This window comes from Anas platyrhynchos, chromosome 15 (assembly GCF_047663525.1).
Source record: "Anas platyrhynchos isolate ZD024472 breed Pekin duck chromosome 15, IASCAAS_PekinDuck_T2T, whole genome shotgun sequence".
In the NCBI taxonomy this organism is placed as follows: Eukaryota; Metazoa; Chordata; class Aves; order Anseriformes; family Anatidae; genus Anas; species Anas platyrhynchos.
The window spans coordinates 13843518-13861467 of NC_092601.1; the positions used below are offsets into that span (position 1 = coordinate 13843518).

The 17950-nt window shown below is 40.6% G+C and overlaps 1 long non-coding RNA gene across 1 annotated transcript; it reads right to left on the reverse strand.

The window, feature by feature from the left end:
- Nucleotides 1-2139: 2139 nt before the first annotated feature.
- On the reverse strand, nucleotides 2140-7922 carry LOC139998712 (uncharacterized). Its single transcript, XR_011803465.1, has 3 exons — nucleotides 6912-7922; nucleotides 5582-5684; nucleotides 2140-5282 (listed from the first exon to the last, which is right to left on the reverse strand). It is a non-coding gene; the product is annotated as an uncharacterized lncRNA (long non-coding RNA).
- Nucleotides 7923-17950: the final 10028 nt, after the last annotated feature.

Consider the following 17950-nt stretch of genomic DNA (forward strand, 5'->3'; position numbering starts at 1 on the left):
GACTCAGTAAAACATGGAATATGATGAACACAGATGAAAGGTGTTGGTAGATAAACAGTTCCTTCTTTCATTTTCAACATGTTCCTTTTGGAACATCCTTAACTTCAAACAACGCTGATAGTGTAATTTCACTTTTCTTCAAGATAAAAATCAGAAATCTGCAATATACCAAATCTTGATGCCATCACTCAGGAAAAAGTTTTTAGTGACCTGACCAAACTTTCAGTTAAGGACCTCAAGACACAGTCCCTGTAAATAAAGCAAAATGGAAACAACTGTGGTTGAACTAATGAGATAAAGATCAAACATTTGGAGGGTTTTCAGACAGAAAGATTGTCTTAGTTTCTGTGCAAGTGGGCTTCTTTCTATAAATCTATTGTCCTTTTTTGGCTGTAAGGGATTCTTTAGCTTACTGAAGGATTTCCTCATGTAAAACCCACAAATATCTGATAGCATACGACATTGAAGTTAAATCACCTTTCAGCCCAAATGCTCACTAAGCCTCTATTTTGGGAAAGAAAGGAAGGAAAAAAGGAAGAGAGAGATAGAAAGAGAGAAGGAAAGACAGAAAGAAAAAGAAAGACAGAGACAGAAAGAGAGAGAGAGAGAAAGAGAGAAAGAAAGAGAGAAAGAGAGAAAGAGAGAGAGAAAGAGAGAAAGAGAGAAAGAAAGAGAGAAAGAGAGAAAGAGAGAAAGAGAGAGAGAAAGAGAGAGAGAAAGAAAGAGAGAAAGAAAGAGAGAAAGAAAGAGAGAAAGAGAGAAAGAGATAAAGAAAGAAAGAGAAGCCACAGGGATAAGTACTACTTATACTAAATCAAATGATACCTTGTGTATACTTTTTCTCTTAGGTTGTTTGAAAAAATTCCCAGAACTATAAGGTTTTGAGAAGTGCTCAGATTTGGCTGAAGTCCACACCACTGAAGGAAGAGTAAAACTCCAATTGACTTCAAGAGGAACAGGATTAGGCCAAAAATGAGTACTTTTGAAAATCCCACACCATTATTTTTATCAGTAATGTCTGAAGGGAATATGGCAGACACTCACAATTCAGATTCACTTCAGAAGTAGATCCCAAACTTAACATAATGAACTTGATTAATTCCAAGAAAATATAATTAGAACATGTTTATAGGCATTAAGCCATTTTGATGAAAGAAATATTTTCCAGCCTTACGAAGAACAAGTCTTAACAGAGTAGAGCAGGTTTAAAAATCTCAATATGATTAATGAATTGGATTGTAGTTCTATCCACAAGCAGAACAGTAATTTAATTCACTGATGAATAGTAAGAGGACAAAAATTAACCAAACATCTAGTACCTTCAAGTGCAAAAAAAAACTTAGTAACCCTAAAGCACTTGAACCAGTTCTCCATTTAAACCACGTTATATAAGAAATGTTTCCATCTTAAAAACAGAAGACATCCCTTTAAGCTGAATTAATTACAATGATAGAATTATATTTATAGCTTTCAAACCTCAGCGATGAAAATAGTATTTCTATATTAGAGAATCTGGGCTTTCCAGATGTTATTTTGCAAGTTTCAGCCTTACCTCTGACAGTCTTAAGAAACAGACAGCCTGTTTAAGGCATTCCTTGAAATGAGAGACAGCACAGCAGTCCATCCAATACTACAAGTGAAAAGCTCTGTAAAATCATTCCTACGTTTAAAGTACTGCTTTGCATCTGGTCATTCAAAGGAAGCAATGGGACTTAGCAATTTTAAAGCTGGTGACTACAAAAACTGGTGAACGTAGCTTTCTGCAGTTGGCAGCAGGGAACAAAAGAACAGCTACACTCCAACTGGTTTCAGGAATTCAGCCCAGACTTTGACAGAAACTCAAAACTTAAAAGGGAGGAATGGGAAGGGAGAACAGTTGGATCCAAGCCATCCAAAGGACTTTCTGACCCGGAAGGATTTGTTCAAGCTAGAATAACCATTCTGCGGTAGGCTTTTACAAATGTGCTTAAATAAACAAGATGGCCAAAAAAAAGTACACTTTATACCCTTTTTGTGAAACAAAAGGACAACCCAGATGGAAGAAAGACAATCTGTTAGTTTGTCATGGCTGATTCTCTTCAACTCACAAAGTCCTCAGTAATTGGGAGGGATTCACAGAAGTTTAGTACATTCCTCATTTTTGTATAACAGTGATAACAACGATCATGGTATACTTGGAAACTTTTACCACTTTACATGTTCAAAGCATTGTTTAAACATCACTTAATTAATAGTTGCTAAACACTGCTTTATTCAGGTGGCTCAGATATGCCTTTGAAGGGTACATAAGTACTTAGATTATATATTGTGAAACAATTTGATATATTTGTTCATTTTAATTAAGTTTTTCCATGTTTACATACATGATACAAGGTAACAAAACATGATTGTACAGGTGCTAGAAAGGAGAGAAATCACAGGGGCCCAAGGGGATATAGTGAGCTATAATAGGATGAAACTGGAAAGGCAAATTAGGCAGACTATCAGACAGTGGTTCCTACTGACTAAAAACTGTAGAATTTCTTAACTGCATGCCACACTATATTTATGGCTGAACATGTATTAGCCAGAACGATGCATGAGAAAGCTCAAAGAAAGCAAGTGAATTTCAGACACAAGTCCCAGAAATGCCATGGAAATTTAGGGTCTAGTCCAAAGGCCATCAAAGTCAATGGAAATACTCCTGCTGAATGCAGAGAGCTCTGGATCCCAGGTTTCCCAAGGGAAATCATGAGGGCGTCATTTCTGGCTCAGCTTAAAGTAATAAAAACCTGTAGGAGAGAAGTCTGCACTGAATAAGGGTCTCAACCAGTGACTGATTTCTACTCTTGCTTAGCCCATTGATAAAGTAGCTGACCTGTCTCAGCCTTCCTCTCCCTGTATTTTTAATATTTTCATTTAAACTGTGTTAGTTGCATAGAAGTCAAAGCAAAGCAACTCATCTAGTAAGAACTACTGATAAAATCAGTTATTTCCAAAAAATGGTCATAAAAGACTATTACAGCAGACAGAGCAAATGATGCAAGAACAATATGAGTATTGCCCTTAAGTGCAGTCCTTAAATAATGACACCAAGGTCACATCTGTCACAAAAAGAACAGTTTTACTGCAGTCTTTTGTTTACCACATTCTTATGCATTAGGTTCATTGAACAAGAAAAAGAAGCTTTCATGGCTGCTAGAAATGACTAGAAAGGTACAGGGACTACAGTCTTTACACTATATTTTAATTCTTCCCCAAGGATATTTTTCAGAGCTAATCTGATTTAGGGACGAGACATAGCTCTTTTCCAGTGTTTCCCCAGAGACCTTGACCTGTTCAGCTCCTGGATTCCACCCCTCTGACCATCTCTAAATAGGAAGTGTATCTTCCAAGTACAGTTGTATTTAACTGCATTCATTTACAAAGCTTTTTTCCACTTTTCCTTCCAGCTTCCAGCATTCCCTCTGATTTTTTTCCTACACTGAAATATCTTCCTGAGGTCTTTTTTTTTTTTTCTCTTCTATCTATCCAGCAAACCCTTCAGGTCTGCCCTCATATACTTACTTTGGGAGTTTGTGTAGGACACTCAACTTACTAAAATGTGCGGAATTTCTTGGTCCTACTAGTTAGAACATGATTTGGTCTTCATTCAAAGTGAAAGGCAAATATTTGTCTGGCAAGGTGACTCTAAGCATTTACTACGTGTTACTTATCCAGTTGAGTCTTGGCAGTTCTCCCTATCCTCATACAGACTGACTCTCCTCTCCTTTAATTTTTTATGCTCAGATATACTGGTTCAAGTAAAACAACTTACTTTGCTGCTGAGACTAGCAATACTAATATCTATTCTGTCAGCATCTGGCATAATGTTGTGTTCCCATTCATGTCTTCACCATCTGAAGCACTAACATCAGGCCTTCCTACCCACAAAAATAAATGCATTAAGGATTACAGCACACTCAGGCAGAACAGTAATGGAGCCCATATAAGTACTTTGCTGGATAGACAAGGCCAAGTCCTAAAATGGGATAATCTTTCATCTCACTCTTCATGAGGAGAGTACAACCATTTCTCTCTGTTGGATCTTACACGAAGAAATCAGCTCTTGTGAACGTTTCATTCCATCCACCCTCATGAAGGACACTTGCTGGCTCGTTTCCAACCATGCTAGAGGACTGCTGAAGCTTCCTGGCAGCCAGCCAAACTATGTCACATCCAGGGGGCCTGCTTTGCATTTTTGGCTCCTATGTGATTTTGTTTTCAGCTATGGTGGATAAAGTTTTCAAGTATATGATTCATCGGTGCAAGCCTACAAATGTTTGCTCCTGAAAGCCTTCCCTTGCTCCTAAATTACATGCCAGCCAAGGCCAGAAAAGCAGAATTGTCATTCAGAGGCCTGCATTCGGCCCCAGTGGAAGTTACTTAGTAGGGGGTGACGTGACTTCATGATACCTATGCTGTCAACTGAGGAGGGCTTTTTTTAGTTAAATGTGATGACAACTGCACACTATTTATACCAATGAACTTAGGCGTATCAAAATAGTAACATCAAGAGGAATATCCTGGGCAAAAATTTCACGCTGCTCAGTTTACACTATAAAATAAATATTTCTTTAGCTTACAATTGATCTCTGGCTACAAACATTGGAGAAGTGTTTTGTGGCTTTGACTCCACCCTGAAAATGAGAGAAGCTTGGGGGCTTGGCTCATTTAGGATTACAGGACTGAGCAGGCAGCCTCACATGGATAAAGACTGCCATCTCTATGACCAACCATCCATGGAATAGTAGTCCCATAGCTTGGGACTACACCAATGGACATTTCACTCTGCCTCAAGGGTAATTTGAGCAGAAAGCAACCAGCAAGAGGAGGAAATTTGTAATTTTGTGGTTTGAATCATTCCTTCAGCAACGAGTGTGATTATTATTAATGGGCCGCAGTGCCCTCGTCCCCCCAAAATTGAGAGTGCCCTTTCCAAGACAGAATCAGTGCAACTTCCCCTGCTGAGTGCAGGGTGGTAGGAGTATATATGGAGGCCGGGCATCCCTTTGTACAGTGGAATTTTAGGGGTGTATGTAGGCCATGCTGAAATGAGAAGCAGCATTCCCCAGCTCTCAGCTTTCACCCTCCACCCCTAGAGGCTTTCCAAACAGCTGAGCACGGTCGAGTGGTGCAGGGTTTTTAGATGCATTTCATTTAGTGGAGCAGGCGGACGTTGTGCAAGCTGTTAGGATGAACACTCTGTTGCCCATGGTCCCCGAAGAGTTGTCCACTGCTCATCTCACTTACTTAGCTTCATGCTGCAGGGAGAAATCAGTGTAGGTAAGGCTTGCCTGCATTTCTGAATCAAAATTCATCTTTTAATAGTTACATTTTCTATTCCCTACCCAGCAGTATTATTACCAGAATTCAGTCTGCTCCCAAATCCCCCTTCCCACCAACTCCCACAACTTTGGAACCGTTTAGCGGTCACTCTGCATTTTGCTGTATAGCCCTAATTACTACTCAGCACTATAATTGATACGTTAAAGCCTATTAAAATATGGAGCTGAGCCATTGCTTTACAGTCACTGCACTTCTAATGCCAAAAATCACTTACAGTTTGTTTCTGTGCTTCATTTCAGCTACTTTTAAATAAATGTCTCTCCCCAGGACCTGGACAATGCGAATGGGATTTAGTCTCAGAGTGTGAAACTTGCAGCCTGCAGCACCAAAAAAATAAAGTGTTCTTACAAAGCCATTCAAATGGATTTCCCTCACTGATTGCTTCAGCCAAAAGTAAATTATAAGCCAGACATTATCAAAGAAAATCTCTGCAGCACATTCCAGTTCATTTCACTGTACAGCAAGGGTTTGAATGCAGAGATGGAGGCCTTCAGACACATTTTCATATTTGCAAGGCAAACTCACACACTAGAGCAAATATTATTTATATATGTATACTTTAACTATCACTTCTGTTATTTACTATGGCAGAAGATGCCTTTAGGACATTCTTGAGGGGATGAGCTGTCTGGCATGCATATGAAAACAGAACAGAGAAATCAAGTAAAATTAAAGTTAACAGAACTACTTAAAAACCCAGCAGTCAGGCTAGCCTACCTCATGACTTTTCCAAATGCTCATGAAAAGATAAGAGGGGAAAGGGCTGCTAAATGCCAAGGTGAAATGTATGTTCTTCTGTATCATTTCCCAGAAAAACTGGGAAACAGAGGGAAAGCAAGACCTCAAAGGACTGACCCATCCAAAAGCAATCTGTTGTGTCAGGGCAAAGAATAACAAGGATAAAATCCAAATGATGAGATAAATATAGCAGAAATTTATTAGCAAACAGCATTCTCGAAACCTAGGAAATAGAGGGTTTCTCCAGGACATGCAAAATTCCACAAACACAGAAGAACTAAACAAACTCTACCTACTTCAAGGAAATCAAACGCTCTGCAGCTAAGACCATGCTGGGAAAAATCCAAGTCAAACTGGGTTCTTGTAAGGCCTTTTAAGAAATAGTTTGGCCAAAGTTTCCAAAGGCATCTCAAAAGTCACTGAGCACTTCTATTCAAGCATATAAATGGGCATGCACAAGCTAAAGGGATTTTTTTGTCATTATGCTCGTTTCTTCCATCTGAGTCTTTTTAGGAGACATTATACACATGGAAATAAATCTTCATCTGCATGGCATTTACTCCACAACATGGGGGACTACCACTAAAGACTGTCAGATGCACCAGATAATATGTGGAGATGTCATCCCAGCTTCTGAATATATCTGGATTGACACACCACAAAATGTACAGCTTCAGAGGAGCTCAGCTAACCACTTTATCACAGTGTCTCAGTGTATTTCCCTGCCACACTCAAGAGAGACAGAGGGAGAGGGAACAGAGAGAAGCTCATTTCTAAAATTAGTAGGGGACTATTGGATATGGTACCTGAGATAGCAGGAAGCTGGACTTTTCAGCACCGTGTTCCTCAATTTCTGTGGCCTTGCAGTTCTCACACGTGGATCTGTTTCATATTTCAACCATGACACAGTTTTGGCCACCAGGGAGGACAGCCCAGCACATGTGCTGAGATCAGCTTGTGTTTCAAGCTGCTGGGAAAAGCACTACATCAGCTGCACCTTCAATGTCATGGGGAACTGGCCCCAGTGATACCAGAGTGATAGCCACCAGGGAATGCCCACATTTAAAAGAGAAAGTCCCATGCTGGATGCCACATGAGGGATATATGGAGTCCACACACCTGTGTCCCATCCAGCAGGCCACCTGAACCAGGACATGGTGCTGCAGTTTGACGTCACCCTCCTCTTTGCCCACCCCACACAGACTTCCCCCTCTTTTCCATTTCACTCCTCAATGCTTGCAGATGCAACATGGCCCATAAGTCTGGATTTAACCCAACAAGACATTCTCAATGACACAACAATGTCCAAATAAGCTCAACCTCTTCAGATCTTATTACATTTCAGATGTGATCCTCTACAGCTGTATTACATCTCCAAACTCTGCATATCACACTCAAGTCTCTGATAAAGAAACAGCTGCTTATGCAACTCTTGCATTTGGCTGTAGCCAGTACATTATGACAGTTTGGCTCCCACTAAATTCCCCCTACCCTTGGCACATTTGGGATGGTATCTGATTTGTATCCCATCTACCAAAAGACAGAGGATTTTATTCTGGATCCATGAGAAGAAGGAATAGGTCTTTTCTGGTGTTTATGAGATACAGCTCAGCTTTGTGAACATGAACATTAATAACGTTTGAATATCTAACACTCAGTCAGCTCACTGAGAAGGTGCCATCACAGTTTCTGTACTACATTGGATTAAAGTCTGCAATATACGCCTTATACATTGCCCCTGCCACACAGTAGCACTGAGCTGGCTTCAGACAAAGTCAGTAAAGTGCCCTGAAGATTCAGGATAAATTTTAACCAGAATACCAGTAATTGTGTCCATCACCCTTTGGAAATGTAGAGAAAGCAAAATCCCTTGGTATTGTTAAAGACTTTTAAACTGCTAGGCAGACTGGCCCTGGAAAATCCTCGAACTGAGTGAGATTGTCCCAAGTTGCTGCTGGATAAGCAGCAGCAGGAGCTACACACTGCAGCACAGCAATTTGTTCCAGTTCTGAGATATGCTAAGAGACTTTTCCATGATTATTTCCAAACCAGACTAGAACAAGTCTTTTCCTGCCATCGGAAATACATTCTACTAATGTAATACTGGTTTAGGGGAAAAAAAAATAAAATGAAAATAAAAATCGCCAGCTAAGTCATGCCTAGGAAACATTGTGGAAAACAATTTTTTCATGTGATTGCTAGAGCATAGATGGGTGCTTTGAACCAACAAGATGATTGCTGTTCCTAGTTCTCTCTCTTTGTGCTCATCAACCGGATTGTGTATTTCAAAATTAGTATTAATAATCAAATGTCAAAGGGTGAAGGAAGTGCAGGTTCCTCTACATAGCTAGGTCCCTGTTTGGGAGTTTCTGAGCAAAGGGACAACAGTTTCCACATCCATTTGATATTCAGCCATGCTGCCAAGAAAGCCAGTAAAAAGAAGCAGTCATAGGCGTGCTTTTTGTGCTATTCATCCCCACTCACTCTACATCGGACAGACGCAACTCATTCATTTCATAAGGCCACCAAACAGAAGCCGAGTGGTGAAGGCATCCGGTCCCTGCTGAATTGGCTCAGGTCTTGCTCATGATGAGGGTCTCTATAAACCACTATTGGCCCTTGGAACTGCTCAACCTCAGAAATTTATGTTCCTCTCTTCCGATTAGTGAAACAAAACCACACTGTCAAGGAAATGCTCACAGTGATCTAATAGGTCATGCCTATCTTTAACTTCTATCATTCAAAATAGAAGGAAATTATTTTCCAATCATTTGAAAGTTCGCATTGTGAGCAATATAAAGCAAAGTTCACTAACCTTTCATTTGCTTTGTGAGTTTTTCCTCTTATGAGTATTTAAAGAAATCAGATGTGACAATCCTGGACAATTAAAGTCTTTAATAAAGGTCAAAAATCTCCTCAAAATAGAGAAAATGAAATGTTTCCAAAAGACTGCTAAATCCCTTCCAGTAGATTTTGAAATAATAATTAAAAAAAAAAAAAAAAAAAGAAGAAGCCCTGTGTTTCTCTGCCAAGTGCCACCAAACAAGTAAGCAATAAAGCCAGAAACCTCTTTTACAGGCTAGTGCTATACACCAGAAAGATAAGTTTCCTGATCTGAAAGTTAATCTGAGTCATGTCTGCATTTTAGCATTTGTGAGGAGCACTTTTGTAATGCTGCTAATTCCCTGATTAGTCTGACAGGACGTTTTTTTTTTTTAGATAAAGAGATTCTGTAACACAGCAGACATTACCACATTGTCTTTTGTAACTGCAGCAGGGAAGAAATGTGGGCTGGGATTTTGAAGGGCACATTAGCCATTCTGTTCCAGCTGAAACTCAACAGAATTGGGCACCTACCTCGTCTTGTAACCATCGTCCTCTAGCTCTCCAAAACGTACAACAGTGATTTCAGCTTCTTCTGGCACAGATTCCTGAGCTAACCTCACCTCTTATGTTAATAATATCAAGTTTTTCCTTCTCCAGCAGAGAGTGGGACTGGGATGAAATTCAACTCTGGCTTGCATGCCACAAAAGTCCTATTTTGAGAGCTCACACGAGACTTTTCTCTTAGAAGAATCAGGCAAGTATTTTCAGCCTCCAGCTATTGTGCACCTCACAGCAGGTGAAAGGAGGTCTCTATAGCTTCTTGCTTGTTTTCGACGTAATCTTCCACAGTGTTGTTTCTGTGGAGGCTTAAGGAATGGAAAGGGGAGGGAGAAGGGAGGAGAACAAAAGGATGGCCTATCTACTGATGCTTTGGAAAGATCATTTCAGTGCTGGCTTCTGGAAACTTAGTGGTCCTGTGTGTCAGAGCACCTCCATGAGGAATAAACTAACTGTTTGAAGGACTTACTGGGGAATTCAGTGAACCAGTGACATGACTTCATTTTATTATTAACTTTCTGTGACATGGCACCTGAATAAAAGGACATGATTTAAGCATAAATGCTTGACTGTGAGTCAGAAGCAGCGCTGTCCTCAGGGCCGCACTGTCACGCTATGTCCCAGTAACGTAGATGTGGCTGACACAGGAGAAAAACAGAAATTTAGAACAAAAGACACAGGCAAACCTATTCCCACACATGGGAAGGTTAAATCAGCATTTGGCCCAGCTGCCAGCTCAGGCCTCCAAACACTGATTATTGCTACAGCTTTCTTAACGTGGATGGTCGCTAAGGACATTGAGCAACGCAGTATCCCCTTTGCAACACCCAAGCTCTGATGCAAGGGATATATTTCAGGCTGCAACAGCTTTCAATCAGCTTGTTGCTGTCATTATTAACCACTCACATTAGGGCAGCACAACTGGGGCCCCCCAGTGCCATTGAAATGCCTTGGAAGAGAGGGCTGTTCACCCAAGGAACAAGTCCAAATGACAAGTGGGCAAGAGAAGGAGTTTATCATGTTCTCCTAAATAATTACCTCTGAAATGTAAAATCAATACTTATTACTATTCCCCATCTAGGCCCTTTCAAAAAAAAAAAAAAAAAAATTAAAAATCTTATTACAGCTACTCCTGTTCTGGTTATTTGGTAGCAAACCAGCTGACTGCACCTACAGCCATACAGTTCATGTTGAATGTAGTCACTGTGGCCAAAACCTGTCTCTGAGTGCTATCCTATTTCTAATTAATTCATGGCAACCTGCTGAATGGTAAACTGGTTTAGACCAAAAACTGCAAAGCAGTAGTCAGCTCATATCTGCCCAGATGAGGCCAAAAGGGATGTATTTATATAGTGACTCAGCAATGATTTTATCATAGATATTTACTAATTGTATTTTTTGGAGTGGCTGGAGATGTCCAAGGTCCTTGCAGCTATTGTCATTGTGAACAGCTCTTTTGGGCACAGCACAGCATTATTGCTGTTTGGTTTCCTGCTATTCTACCTGACTCTCCTAGTAGATTTCTGTATAATGTCATTTACACTCTCTGGCCTACATAGTGCAGAGAAACAATTATATAGATTTCAGCATTTTTTTATTTTTCCTAGTATGTTAACTTTCCTACTTTGACTGGATCATAAAAATATAGGCAAACTATCATTTAGTAGGACACCAATGAATTCACCCTCTTTCTAAGTATTTTTAGAAATATTATTGGCTCAGCAGGGAATTAGAAATGGATAAGGGAAACATTGAAACATACAAAATACCTGATAGATAAATATGCTATGCAAACCCAATCTGATAGGTTAATTACCTGCTTCAATTTTAGAAAAAAAGCAATGGAATAATCCATTCTTTCTGTAATCTTTTAAAAATTTATTATGATTATTATTATTATTATTTATAAAACTTGCTTTTATTGGGTCAATGAGAATATAAGCATGAATTTTAAATAAAGGACAAACAGACCTACATACAGTGAAGTCCTAGGAAATGCAGCAATCTCTTGCCTTGAAGACAACAATTTTTTATAAGACAAAAAAAATAAATATTATTTTCAACTAGATGATGTCAGTGTAAAAACATGAAGAAGAAAAAAATACCAAGAAAATATTTCAATGGAAGTAGACCCCTGGGAAGATAAAAGTGCTGTATATTAGGAAAACGGTAACAGGATTGGCAAAAATAGGAAATTATAAATATAGATCAATGTTTCTCAGCCTCTTCTGCACCATGACCCCATACTTCAAGAGAGAAAAATTTCGGATGTTATTCATGTAGTCATGAAGAAGAGAAGAGTGGTCACCTGCTCTTCAGGGACTGAGAGGCCCAGTCTTATAATATTAGATCCTAGGTAGAATATACAGTAGGAGAAGCCCTTGGAATTCCAGAATTAGATTGGAACAATAGAGTGTGGCTTTTTGGAGGCCTTACATAGGTACTTTTCAAATCAAAAGTAATAAGCTATCATCTAAGCTACAACTATTGTTGCTTAAAAAATGTTAATACCAGAAAATAGGCCCCTGAGTTATTTAGATGTCTTGGGAAATGTTAATCTCGGATCTCAAGACCTATTTTCAAAAGAGGCTTAGAAATCAGGACTGCCTTGCTGAAAGGATGATCAGCAGCTGAGAACCGCTCAACTCTTTGTGCTGTGGCTCAGATTTCAAAGTCAATGAGAATCAGCCTTCTGAGTACCTGTGCCATTCCAAATAATGTCATCAGTCACCTAAAGCAATTAGGACCCTACATGCCAATTATCACCAAAGCAACCAGGTCATCCAAATGTGTTTGAAAGTTTTATCTCAGTGACATCTCTTATTTCCTTGCTTTGGCCTTGTCTGGGCCTCCATGGCAGAGGCAGCTGTTGACCTGCACCCTCTGCAGGACCTTCTCCTTCCATTTGGTTAAGCGGCTCCAAAAACAGCTCAAACTGGCAGTTCCTCATATGTGAATTTGCTGTTTTTAGCCTGCTGATAGATGAGGAGGTTGACTTAGTCACCAGCATAACTGCAAATATGTTTATAGGAACTCCTATCCCTTGACCAAATGTTGAACTCATTGGGAAACTTGCCTGCTGTGTTTTGTTTAAAATGTGAATTGAGCACTTGTTGCCAACACGTATTCTTCTTTGTCAATCACGTCTCGTGGTCTCCTGTCTGTGTGCAGCCACATGCCTATTGGCAGGGCTGCAGTGTTGATGGCTTCTTGGTTTTCCCTTTCTGCCTTTGGCTCCAGTCCAGGCAAGGGAGCAGAGGTTTAGCTGGAGAGTGTCACTGACACTAACATCCTTCTCTGACCACCTCAGCTGAGGGGAAGATGACCGTGAAACCACTCAGTAACTTAGCTCAAATTTCACTTCAGCCCTTGCCTCACATATGTTCCCCATGTTTCTTGCAGCAGACATGGAAGGTTTTGAGTTAGAAAGATGAAGAAACTATAGCCCGGTTAATTTTAAAGGATTTTGTGGCAGCTTGCTCACCATGTTCACATATGAGCCAGGTTTTCCTCCGTGGTCTTACACAACTAACTGAAGTGTCCAGTGGATATAAAAAGACCACAGGAAGGCACTCTACCTTGAGAAAAAGGATTTGGATTTGGATTTTCATGGCTGAGAACTGGTAGCATGTTTATCACTCAGATGTCACAGCTGTTCTCCTGTATGGGGGAAGGATCACAAACACATCATGTACCTCCTTGCCCCAGGGAGCTCTGTGAGCCTGTGCCACCTTCCCCCCTCTCACCTAGCTGGAGACACAGTGTCACTGCAACCCTAGGGAGAACAATTATGGCGTTGCATGAAGGTAAGGCCCTTGCAGAAATCAGCAAATAACTCGTTCAGGAGAGCTGCCACCTTTGCAAACCTCACCGCAGACATGTACAAGTAGTAAATTGATCTGTTGTCTCTCCTTCTGGGGAAAGAAGAAAGGGTACTGGGGGGTTGGCTGTGTTAGCCAAATTGGGAACCAAATCTGAAATCCCCAGCAAGCAAGAGATATTCTGCAAGGACCAGTGGTGCAGCACTTCCTTGCCTGTCTGTCAATCTTGCAAGAAGCCAATGGGAATGTCTCCATATGAGATTTTTCCAACCTGTCCCTAGCTTAGCAGTAGAGTATGGCACATAAATGAGAACTTCAACAAGAAAACAGAAAAGCTCATCGAAATGCCAGCAGGCCCCCACCCCCACACACGAGACAAAAAGGACTTTCATGCACACAATGTTTTTTTCTTGTATCTGACTCAGACGGCCAAGCACAGAGCAAATTTTCACAGTCTGGGCAGACTTGGGTGGGCTCTGTCTCCTCCTAAAGAGGGAAATGTTTATTGAGGAACAGACCTTAATGGCGTGTCAAAGTGGTGTTTGAGGGCATGTGACTTGGGGACAGCTGGGAAGCAATTCAGTGACTTATCAGGCAGCACTGGTGAGAGCCAGGGCTGCTCCTTTCCCCATAACATGATTCAAGGAGATGGCTTGAAACCAGGCCTTTCTGTTCCTTTGCTCACTGTTGTTCCAAGGAATAAGCTGACATTTCTGCATTATCCTGCAGCCTGGGTCTGCATGGAGTACTGGAACTATTGGCACACTGGCCAAATGTCCCCACCAGGCACCTGCCCAGCTTCTCTGCACCCACCTGGGATGGAGCTTTCCTCCACTATTGCTTGTGAACCTCTTCTCAGGCTGCCTGAAGTCTTCCAGGGAATGTTGGAGGTTCGGGCCCTGAATTCTAGACCTCAGGACCTTGCAGATGAGGGTCTTCCCTCAGCAATTTTTCTTCCTCACTTGACTGCTCCACTGTTGCTGAGCCAGATGTGTACGAAGAAGGTGATGAAGGAGGCCATCAGAGTTTTGGGCACTACTTGACCAATGCTGCTAAGTTCTGTTACCAGAGATGGGGTGAGATCTTACACCACTTGGATTCAATTCACCAAAAGATGTCTGTCAGCCTTCTGAAGCCAGTGGGGAGTGCTAAAGTGAAGGCACTTCTCTCATCAATTTTTAAGGTGCATTTCTCCCTGGGATCCATGATATGGCTGAACAGGTTTTCTAATTTATGTCTAGTCAGAATCAGAAGATAAACCTATGAAAATATGAATAAATTATGGTCAGCACACTTAGCTAGCCTTTGGACTGTTAATGATGTTCTGTTTTTCTGTTATATTCATTCATCCATGATGTGCTTTGTGTAACAACCGAGCCTCCCTACTCTGTGCTACTGCAGAACAGCCTCTCTGGTGGATTTCTATAATTCATATCAGTAAAGTTTTCATATGTGCTAATACACAAGACAGCCAGAGAGAGTAAAGAAAGTTTGCTTTGGGGGTGGTGGGGAAATACCATTGGCATCAGACTTAAACGTTTCACTTAATAGCTTTCCTGGAATATACCCATCTTGCCAATAGGAGATAGTGACTCCAGTAAAGCCATCTCATTCACACAGCATATGGGAGCGTGCAGTGTGGGGATGATGAATCCCTAGAGCTACCTTTTGAAATGTAATAGGATCGCCTGGCTCGCTCAGCCGTGCTGCCTGTTACTGATTTAACAGTAGAAGAATGAAATGCATCTCTGTATCTTTTTTTTTCCACTGCAGTAAATACTTTATCTGCAGCTACCAGGTTAATAACTCCGTGCACTTCATTCTGTCCCCCACAGAGAGCCCACCAGGAACTCCCACCAAGAGCTCCCAGCCACCCCTTTGCTGATCCACCACACGGGCAATGCCCCAGCCTCAGTTCTGCTTTCCCAGCCAGCACAAAGGGCTGGGGAGGGTGAAAAGTTACAGCCTTGCCATTCCCAGCTTCCCTTCCTAGAGAATCCCATCTGGGACACAAAGCCAAGTGATCCCACATACAGAAAAGCAGCAGCCACAGGGAGAGGCATGGCCATGGTGTCCTGCCATCTCCTCAGCTCCAGAGGCTTTGCTCATCTTGTTTGCAGTGATAGTGTGGGGTCACTTCTATCCTGCCCCTTCCTGTCTGTTCAGGCCCCACATCACCTACTATCAGTCTCCTGACTCGTGGTTTTTGTTTGTTCATTTGTTTTATTTTGTTTTGTTCCTTTTCTGACCTTTCCCCCCTCTCTCTCAGTTTTATTCCCCTTCACACGTTTTCTTCTCACCTTTCCAAATTTTTTCCACCATTTTTCCCTCCTGCCTTACCCATTCTATTCTCTTCCAAACTTAGCCCCAAGGCTTATCTTCTTACTGAAGGTTTTATACAGAAAGAACTATGGGACTTATAGAAAATAATAAAAGGTCTGCTTATGCACATCTTTCCTCTTTCTCCTTTCTATCCCTTTCTTCTCGTCATATTGCAAGTTGTAGGGGCAGAGACATAATTCTCCCACCGATCTGCTGACACGCACCGCGCACTATTGTTCTAGCGAGCTGTGAATCTACCCGGTGCTGTAGTAAAATCAAGTGGCTTAGACAAGGGATATGGTGGATATATTTGCCTTGTTTCTTGGAAACCTGAAAAACCAAAAACCTGTTTAGTAGAAAAAGGTTGGACATTTTTTGCTCTTGGAACTGGAGGAGGGAAGGACTTTCAGCCAGCAAAATATCAGTTTTCTAACAAAAAATGGAAATGTAACTAAAGCAGATACTAATAAAAATGTTCAGCTAACAATCCACTTTCCATCTTGATGGAAAATTTTCAAGCAGCCTTAGCATGCTATTTTGTATAACTGAAAATTAGTTGATAGTATTATGCTTATTCTCTGAATCATTTATATAGAGAAAAGCAAATCCTCTGTGATTTACTTTTGACATGAAAGATTCTTTTGAGATTAGTCACCATAATCTGCCTTCCTGGTAAAAAAAAAAAAATATATATATATAATTAGAAATCAGTAAAAGATCAAAACATGAAATATGAGGTCCTGATAGTTCATTAGACTTCTAGTAATGAATTCTTCCGGAATGCATGATTTTCCTTGTGTAATAAAGCTTCATATAGTTGTTTTAAATTCATCAGGTCTCGACCCACTCTCAACCCCCCAAAAATCTTGAGAAAATCTCATTTCACAGTTTCCCATAAAACCAGGTGCAAAACAGCTGCTATTGGCATGGAAGGATTCCTGAAGTAGTTCATTGGTATCAGTAGCCAGTGAAAAACCATGAAATTGAAGGGATTTTTATAGGTACATACACAATCCTTCAAGAAGGTGCCATGGAGGATAGTATGGCTGAGCTAGTGTTTCCCACATTTGAGGGAAGGACATTCACGCGGTCTAGTTTTCCAGATTCTGTGAAATTTTGCAGTAATGGCTTCATTTGACTCGGTGTTCTGGTTAAAAGCACCCTCAGTTTGCTCCATGGTGATGATATGGGTGACTGCACTGGTATGCCAAAGCTTGCTGAGACATCCACTGGAGAAAGGAGCTTTGTGGTCTTCCCTTAATGACTCTCTCAAAGATAAATGGCTTTGACAATATCTTGTAGTGTTCATGGGTTGTTGCTGCCTTCCCCATATATCTTCCACTGAATTACTGTTTCATGTATGTTGACTAAGGACTTAGTTAAGGGTGGATTTTATGTATAACTCCATCCAAAGCCAATTAAATAAGTCTTTCCATCATTCCTCTTCTCCAGCAGCATTTTGATTCATCGCAAGGTTTTCTTCCACTGATTACATGTCTTGCATGAGCCTTGCTTTAATTTTTATTTTTTTTTTTTCTCCAGAAAGGTTCAGGAGTAACTGTGATTTAATTTAGCAATACTAGAAGCTAGCACAAGAGTGAGGTAATTCAGCCCCAGAAAAGTTCACCACCTATGCCCTGTTCTTCCACCACTGAATTGAGTTCTGTGGCTTTATGGGAAGATCCTTTCAATGAACACGTTTTCACCCACCTGGAGAATGGAGAGTGTGAGATTATACACTGTAATGAAACCTATAAAATGAAGCCTAAGTCATTGAAGAAGCAAAAGCTGCAGGTTCCACGTCACTAGCTGGATTTTTATTTTGTGTGTGTGCGAACACATGCACTTTTTTATTAGAACTCCATTGAACTACTTAGTGTTCAGCATTGATTTAAAAATATGTCTTTCTTAACTACTGGTTAGGCACTTCATTCCCTTTGTATGGTATTTGAGGAGGACATAATGATACATTCGTAAAAGTCAAAACAGTGGATCAAATATTGATACTCAAAGAATGACAGTTCTTTTTCCAACTCTACTTTAAATGATTATTTTAAAGAAGAGTGCTGAGCAAATTGCAATGGCTTCAAAAAGACAAGTCACCTATTAAGACAAATTTGGACTCCGATTTATTGTAAAGGATGTTTTCCAGGGCCAGGGAGGAGATACTCTTTCTAGATGTGAGACTAATAACAGCAATATTCCTACTGTGAGGAAAGTATTCAATTTTCATCATTTGCTTAAAAAAGTACCATTTTGTTTTAACAAATGGGAACATAAATGAAAGATATTTCTGTGTGCAGTGCTTACATGAATAT